Below are 9297 nucleotides of genomic sequence, written 5' to 3' on the forward strand. Positions count from 1 at the left end.
ACATACATTATTATGCAACTATGTTGTTGGTTTTTATTGTTTGCCTTAATGTGGATATGCCTCTTAGACAAAAGAAACAGCTCTAACTCATTTCTTTGGGAGGGTGTATAATATTTCACAGTATGAATACAGCACAATTTTTGCAACTCTTGTTACTGAGTTTTAAGACACTTTATTCTCTTTTGACACTATAGACTATGTGTTATAAATATCCTTAAACACATTTTTGTGCTTAGCATACTTACTATGGGTTAAAAAAAATAGATTCCCCAAAATGTGATCATGGAATCAAAGGGCATATGCATTTTACAATGAAACATAGCCTGGTTCTGCAATATCTTCATGGTTTGTTGATACGCTTGAGTCTGTTGATATGTCCACCCTGTATTCTGAGTGACTTAACCTAGGGGAATTACATTTCATCACTGTCAGTCAATATTCTGTTGTGATCCATAGAATTTTCTGTGGCGAATTTTCAGAAGTAGAGAACCAGACTTTTCTTTCTAACCTGTCTTAATCTGGAGCTCCACTAAAACCTATCCACCGCGGGTGACCATGCTGGTATTTGAATCACTAGTGGCATAGTTTCCAGCATCATACCAACATATAAACTACCACACTACAACAAACTGGCTGATAGGTAGTGGTTATTTTTAACAGATATTTGTTATTTGGATCTACAAAAAAAAAAAAAAAATGCCATCCAGTCAATTCTGACACATAGCAATCCTGTAGGTCAGAGTAGAAATACCCCATTAGGTTTCCAAAGAGCGCCTGGTGAATTCAAACTGCTGGCCTTTTAGTTAGCACCCAGACTCTTAACCATTCTGCTACCAGGGTTTCCATTATTTGGACAGATATAAATATTTGTTTTCCAAATATGTCTTAGAAGTTTACATTCCCCTAAGTGCCTATATTCTTTCCGATATTGGATATTATCATTCTTTTTATTTTTTCTCCAATATGAGAATTTTATTTTTTTTAATTTAATTTGCCTACAGTTTTCAAAATTACCATTGAGTTTGAGATTATATTTCAATATAATATTTGCCACTTGTATTTGTTATCTGTGATTTGCATTTTCATATACTTCAGATATTTTTAGTTAGATTGCTTAGCTTTGGTTTTTGATTTATGGTGGCTATTTTTAGTTCACGGTTAACCCTTCTCTGCCAAGGATGTTGAAAATATTTTCCAACTCCATCAATTTGCTTCTTTGTTTAATTTGCACTAACAGACACAGCCATATTTTCCTTTATGGCTTCGTGTTTGTGTTATGTGATTCAGAGAATCTGTGACATCTATTCTTTGCTCTTTGGAATTGTGGCTTTCCTTAGTTCCTAATATTTAATCATTTCTTGTAGTTGCTCTAAGGGCACTGGGAAAGGATATATGTATTATACAGGGTGTGAAACTCTGTTTTTGTTTTCCCATATGTGTTGGTTAGAAATCAAAACTATAGTTTAAAAAATATATTGCTATTTCAATTTATTCTTATATTTACTAAAATAAATGATACTTCATATAGTACAAAACATAATATTTAATCAGAAATGCAAGGGGATTCGTAGGCTATACACCAAATGACATAGTCTGGAAAATTCATTATGGGCATTTATAACGGGGATGTAGAGTTTTCATAAGATTTTCAAAGGAATCAATTAACTAAAATAGCATAAGAACAACTATTCTGCATTTTCTTGTATTTTTGGCAATTATAGCCTAAAAACCTGTGAAATATTTCTTATTACATTCTTAATACATTCCAATAATATTAACTCTGAAAATCTTTCTTCTGTGTTTAGTATTTTTTGTCGTTGATATATCTCAATGCAATTTGATTTTTAAATACCTATTTCAGATTGAATCTATTACCAATATTAAAAGACCATTTTGTCTGCCACAGTCTCCTCTTTTTCCCCAGGCAACTTCATTCTTGCTGGAATCAGAGGGATACCTTGTGAGTTGGCCCGCAGGGACTTTCTTCAATCTGGTAGCAACTATACTGTCGCTGGCAGAAACTACCCGTTTATGCCACAAGGACAGAACTCTGCTTTTGGTTTCCCAAGCAATTGCAGGCTTTTTTCATAGCTCTATGTTCTGCTGCTCCCTTCAAGGGAGATATGAAAGTTTGTTGTTGTCGTTGTTGTTAGGTGCCGTCGAGTCGGTTCCCACTAACAGCAACCCTATGCACAACAGAACAAAACACTGCCCGGTCCTGTGCCATCCTTACAATAGTTGTTATGCTTGAGCTCATTGTTGTACCCACTATGTCAATCCATCCCGTTGAGGGTCTTCCTCTTTTCCGCTGACCCTGTACTCTCCCAAGCATAATGTCCTTCTCCAGGGACTCATCCCTCCTGACAACATGTCCAAAGTATGTAAGACCCAGTCTCACCATCCTTGCTTCTAAGGAGCATTCTGGCCACACTTCTTCTAAGACAGATTTGTTCGTTCTTTTGGCAGTCCACGGTATAGTCAATATTCTCCGCCAACACCACAATTAAAAGGCGTCAACTCTTCTTCGGTCTTCCTTATTCGTTGTCCAGCTTTCACATGCATATGATGCAATTGAAAATACAATGGCTTGGGTCAGGCACACCTTAGTCTTCAGGGTGACATCTTTGCTCTTCAACACTTTGAAGAGGTCCTTTGCAGCAGATTTGCCCAATGCAATGCATCTTTTGATTTCTTGACTGCTGCTTCCATGGCTGTTGATTGTGGATACAAGTAAAATGAAATCCTTGACAACTTCAGTCTTTTCTCCGTTTATCATGATGTTGCTCATTGGTACAGTTGTGAGGATTTTTGTTTTCTTTATGTTGAGGTGTAATCCATAGTGAAGGCTATGGTCTTTGATCTTCATTAGTAAGTGCTTTAAGTCCTCTTCACTATCAGCAAGCAAGGTTGTGTCATCTGCATAACTCAGGTTGTTAATGAGTCTTCCTCCAATCCTGATACCTCATTCTTCTTCATATAGTCCAGCTTCTTGTATTATTTGCTCAGCATACAGATTAAATAGGCATGGTGAAAGAATACAACCCTGACGCACACCTTTCCTGACTTTAAACCAATCAGTATCCCCTTGTTCTGTCTGAACAACTGCCTCTTGATCTATGTAAAGGTTCCTCAAGAGTACAATTAAGTGTTCTGGAATTCCCATTCTTTGCAGTTTTATCCACAGTTTGTTATGATCCACACAGTCGAATGCCTTTGCATAGTTAATAAAACACAGGTAAACATCCTTCTGGTATTCTCTGCTTTCAGCCAGGATCCATCTGACATCAGCAATGATATCCCTGGTTCCACGTCTTCTTCTGAAACCGGCCTGAATTTCTGGCAGTTACCTGTCGATATACGCTGCAGCCATTTCTGAATGATTTTCTGCAGAATTTTGCTTGCACGTGATATTGTTCTATAATTTCCACATTCGGTTGGATCGTCTTTCTTGGGAATAGGCATAAATATGGATCTCTTCCAGTCAGTTGGCCAGGAAGCTGTCTTCCATATTTCTTAGCATAGACGAGTGAGCACCTCTAGCGCTGCACCTTGTTTGTTGAAACATCTCAGTTGATATTCCATCAATTCCTGGAGCCTTGTTTTTTGCCAATGCCTTCAGAGCAGCTTGGACTTCTTCCTTCAGTACCATCGGTTCCCAATCATATGCCACTTCTTGAAATGGCTGAATATCGACTAATTCTTTTTGGTATAACGACTCTGTGTACTCCTTCCATCTTCTTGTGATGCTTCCTGCATTGTTTAATATTTTCCCCATAGAATCCTTTGCTATTGCAACTCAAGGCTTGAATTTTTTCTTCAGTTCTTTCAATTTGAGAAACGCTGAGTGTGTTCTTCCCTTTTGGTTTTCCATCTCCAGCACTATGCACACGTCATTATAATACTTTATTTTGTCTTCTCGAGAAGCCCTTTGAGATCTTCTGTTCAGTTCTTTTACTTCATCAATCCTTCCCTTTGCTTTAGCTGCTCGACTGTCAAGTGCAAGTTTCAAAGTCTCCTCTGACATCCATCTTGGTCTTTTCTTTCTTTCTTGCCTTTTCAGTGACCTCTTGCTTTCTTCATGGATGGTGTCCTTGTGTCATTCCACAACTCGTCTGGTCTTCGGTCACTAGTGTTCAATGCGTCAAATCTATTCTTGAGATGGTCTCTAAATTCAGGTGGGATATACTGAAGGTCATATTTTGGCTCTTGTGGACTTGCTCTGATTTTCTTCAGTTTCAGCTTGAACTTGCATATGAGCAATTGATGGTCTTTTCCACAGTAGGCCCCTGGCCTTGTTCTGACTGATGATATTGAGCTTTTCCATTGTCTCTTTCCACAGATGTAGTCAATTTGATTTCTGTGTGTTCCATCTGGCGAGGTCCATGTGTATAGTCCCCGTTTATGTTGATGAAAGAAGGTATTTGCAATGAAGAAGTCACTGGTTTTGCAAAATTCTTTCGGTCAGTCTCGGCGTTGTTTGTATCACCAAGGCCATATTTTCCAACTACTGATCCTTCTTCTTTGTTTCCAACTTTTGCATTCCAATCGCCAGTAATTATCAATGCATCTTGATTGCATGTTTGATCCCCCATGTGTCTGTCAGTTTGTTGTACTGTTGGGGCTTGTGTGTTGCTGTGATGCTGGAAGCTATGCCACCAGTATTCAGATGCCAGCAGGGTCATCCATGGTGGACAGGTTTCAGCTGAGCTTCCAGGCTAAGACAGACTAGGAAGAATGACCCGGCAGTCTACATGAAAGCTTACGTTTAGCCAATTGTGTCATCACTACTGCATTCAATAGAATCAGAGTATTTTAAGTAATGGTTGAAAAATCTACTAAAACAAACCTCTTACTTTACAAATAAAGAAACTGAAACCTGAGGGAGGTAAATGGTTTGTCTGAGATCCCATACTCAATTAGGAAAAAAGCTAGAATGTTAGTCTTCTAACTTTTTTTATTGAAGAAGTACATTCAAGAAGTGCAGCTAGAATGCTCCTTGGAAGCAAGGAGGGTGACATTTCATCTCATGTGCTTTGCATATGTTATCTGGAGGGACCAGTCCCTGGAGAAGGACGTCATGCTTGGTAAAGTAGAGGGTCAGCAAAAAAGAAGAAGATCCTCTATGAGATAAATTGACACAGTGGCTGTGACAATGGGCTCAAGCATAACATCAATTGTGAGGATGGCACAGGATGGAGCAGTGTTTTGTTCTGTTGTACATAGGGTACCTGTGAGTCAGAAGTGACTCAAGGGCACCTAACAACAACAACAACTCCTTTCATTAGCAATACCTTAATTGTATTAGTGAATTATGTTATTATAACATATACTTTTGACACTGCATATTATGTATAAAAGAGATGATATCAGGTGCATTGCAAAATGCAGTAAATAGATTCCTACAGCAAGAATTAAGGTTAAAGAATGTATCTAGACTTCACAAAATTTCAAAGGTATCAAAAGAGTTTTACCTGGAATTTTCTTCTAAAATACAATCTGTTTAAATAATTGCCTCTGATTACATATTTATTTAACAGAAGTTATTAAGATATTTGTTGACTCTTTCCCAGATCCTGGAAAGATAGATTTGAAGGAGCTGCAAGCCACTTTAACTACTCGGGTTGTGACCTTTTTTTATCCCTGTTATTCTAGTCTTGTCTTCAATTTATGATAGGTCATGAAATGGTAGCCAGGTATTGCAGACACCTAGATTTTGTGAGATTAGTTTACTGAACTGATGGATCATTCCTTCTTGCCATATGTTTAATAGTGTAAATATTAACTCTGTTATCCAACATGTTAGACACGACTCTGATTAGGAAAATATGATTGAGTGGACTAATCAGTTTGATCTAAGAAAACTATACCTGGATTAGCTCTTAGAGTAGAAATGTTAAGAGGCAAAGAGAATGAAACATATTTTATATCAAGGAAAAATTAGAATTGATTTTCAAACTTCATCTGGATTAGAAGAAGAAAAGGAAGTTTTTTTTTTGGTTTTTTTGGTTGGGGATATCACACTAGCAAAATTAAGTAAATAAAAATTATTTACACATTCAAGAAAAATAATATACTTTTGTCACATTGATAAAATAATTTTAAATGCCGTATAAACTGATGTATTACAAGCATATTTGATGTGAATATATGTATGTATATCTGGACGTATGCAGGCAGGTCCTTAAGCATATACATATGTATGTATGTGTGTATGTATGTATGTACCTGTTCATTTATTTTTACATTTCAGACCTTGTCTTGAGGAATTTATGGTGCATTTCTTTATGAAACTTAGCTGTGGTTAGATTTTCTTGTACCAACAACTCAAAATCAGAAATGAGTTGAAATTTAAACTTAATGTAGTTTTTTCATTCCCATTGATGACTTAGATTTTTATCCTAATAAAATAACTTGAATAAAATCAATCGTCTTTTCTTAGAAACATACTTTTCATTTGCAACCTCAGATAAAAAATAGTGAACTTAAAATTCACATAAAAAATCTGAATTAAGTTTCTAGCAAAGGAGAACACAGTGTGAATAGCTAAATTCATGTTTAATAAATATATTCTGTACTGCATCATCCAACAATTTTCTGTGTTTTTTTTTTTTTTTTAGACCATAGCTCCGTATTTAACTAAAGGTGGCACAGTGGTTAAGAGCTTGGCTGCTAACCAAGTATCAACAGTTTGAATCCACCAGCCACTCCTTGGAAACCCTATGGAGAATATCTACTCTGTCCTATACAGTCATAATAAGTAGGAATTGACTCAATGGCAACAGGCTTGGTTTTTTGGATTACCTTCTACATGTAGCCTAACATCACTTGAAGACTTTATAGTAACAAAAAATATTGTCTATAGTGTAGTAAATTGAGGAATATTCCTAATGAAATCAGAGTTGCAAACATAAATATGCATTAAAGTGATAAAACTTATTCAATATATTCCACCGATTAAGTACCTCTTTTTTAATATATACTCAATTTTCCCCTGAAGAATAAAATATTATAATATTTCAAATAGTTTCTCATATTAAGATGCCCTTTCAGAAAAGCAATAAGGTGTTTTTTTTTTTACTGGTGAATGTGTATTCATCTCCACAAGGCATCACATTTACCCCTCTTCATAAGACAGCAATCAGATATTTCTGAAAAGTTTCAAAATGAATTGCGATTATTTACTAGTTAATTCAGAAAAGTTTATCTATCAAAACATCTTTATAATAAATAGCATAGATTGCATGTGCTTTCCTATCTACTCAAACACTTTCAATAACTTTATGATTGTTGAGGTAATCTTGCAGTGAAAAGTGACAGCTTGATAGCTCCCACAAACTCCTTTGAAGGAAACATGCATTAATTAAAAAATCTATTGTATATTTCTACATTGCTAAATGACTTCTCAAAGCAAATATAAAACAACAACACCAAAAAAACACAGTAGAACTACCCCATAGGGTTTCCAAGGAACAGCTGGTAGATTTGAACTGCTGACCTTTTGGTTAGCAGTCATAGCTCTTAACCACCACGCCATCAGGGTTCCAAAGCAGATATAAAGATTGATAAAATCAACTATGTTGTTTATTTTATCATCTGATATGTTTAGAATTTAACACCATTTTACACTCATATTTATTGACTTATGAACTCATTTCCATTAGAAAATCAATCTAATCTAGAAAATTAACATACTAGACTACAGGTCCCTATAGTCATTATTTTCACTATTATCTAACCATCATTCATGAGAAAGAATTTAATTTGAAATCATTCATTATAAGTTTGTTACTGGGGTGGTGGCAAGCTGCCATAGAATCTGCCCAACTCATGGCAATCCCAGCACAACAGAGCAAAATGCTGCTCAATCCCATGCTGTCCCCATGATGGACTGCTGTTCAGACCATTTTGATCTGTAGGGTTTTCATTAGCTGATTTACAGAAGTAGATAGCTAGAATTTTTATCCTAGTCCCTTTCAGTCTGAAAGCGTCACTGAAACTTGTTCACCATCATAGCAACATTTAAGCTTCCACTGAGGGACAGGTGGGCCATGCATTGACTGGGAATCAAACCCAGGTCTCTCACATGAAAGGTGAGAATTCTACCATTGAATTACCACTGCCCCCCATTATAGATTTTTCTTATATTATTAAAACTATGTGAAAATATAATTTTGATCATCGTTCATTATCTTTCTCTCTTCTTTAATACCATATATATTTGCCAACAAAATTTTCATTGATTTGCAACATGAAAATTTTTACCATGTAATAAAAACCTGTTCTACTAAAATTAATTTTTTATTAAAAATGCTTAGCAAACTCGAGGGCACTGGGTCTGGGTTAGCAAACTAATATGGAATATTTCCTTGGAAGGAAAATAGAGAAAAGCTGGACATTCTTTCATGTTAGATATTATAATAATTTGAATGGTAAAAATGTACTGAATTGAGTGACAATCGTTATAAGTAACCTAAGTCATTTTTATAAGTCATTTTTCCTGCTTAATTAAGTGTCATATTATTTAATGTTCAGGGCTAAAGCTGCTAAAGATTACTCATTTTGTATATTATTATTCTTTCCACAGAAATGACTCTATGTTTGCTTTTTTTTTTTGGATTTTTGATTTCTCTTGGAAACACTATCTTCCTAAATGGAGGCTACCCTCAATTTCTAATACTGGAAAGAAGAATGAATATAACCATGTTTCAAAGAAAATGCCTCAAAGCTATTTTTTGACTTCCTTTATTAACTCTCTCATTGCCTTTCTACTTTTTTCAAACTTGATTCTCCACGTTTTTCAATCTTATAGGAAACTACAAACCTCCGAAGTTCTTTTGCTCTGCCCAAAATTCCCAGAAACTTCCTCTCAATATTTTTTCTTAACTTCTCTCTATTTTTGAAACTTTTCATTTTGGGAAAAAATTAAATATATATATATTATATATATAATCAGAGGAAGTTGCAAAGAAACGAACAGGGAAGTCCCGTGAATCCTTCTCCTCCTGCCTATTAACATTTTACACAACTATAAAAATTTTTTTTTTTTTATAGTACGATATAAATATCAAGAAAATTGACAATGGTATATTCCATAGAGATTATTCAGACTTCACCAGTTATACACGCACTGGTGTGTGTGCGCATGCATACGTACGCACAAGCGCATCTGTAGCTCTGTGAAATTTCATCATCTTTGTAGCTTGACATCACTTCTGCCACAATCAAGATATTACACTCTAGTGTCACCACAAGACTCCTTTGTGTTAACCCTTTATAGCCACACTCATATCTTTCTCC

General features: G+C 35.5%; 1 non-coding gene across 1 annotated transcript; it reads right to left on the reverse strand.

Annotated features, from left to right (window-relative positions):
• Positions 1-8049: 8049 nt before the first annotated feature.
• On the reverse strand, positions 8050-8120 carry TRNAE-UUC (transfer RNA glutamic acid (anticodon UUC)). The gene has a single exon. It is a non-coding gene; the product is annotated as a tRNA-Glu (tRNA).
• Between the last annotated feature and the right edge of the window lie 1177 nt (positions 8121-9297).

Source organism: Elephas maximus, chromosome 14, assembly GCF_024166365.1.
Source record: "Elephas maximus indicus isolate mEleMax1 chromosome 14, mEleMax1 primary haplotype, whole genome shotgun sequence".
In the NCBI taxonomy this organism is placed as follows: Eukaryota; Metazoa; Chordata; class Mammalia; order Proboscidea; family Elephantidae; genus Elephas; species Elephas maximus.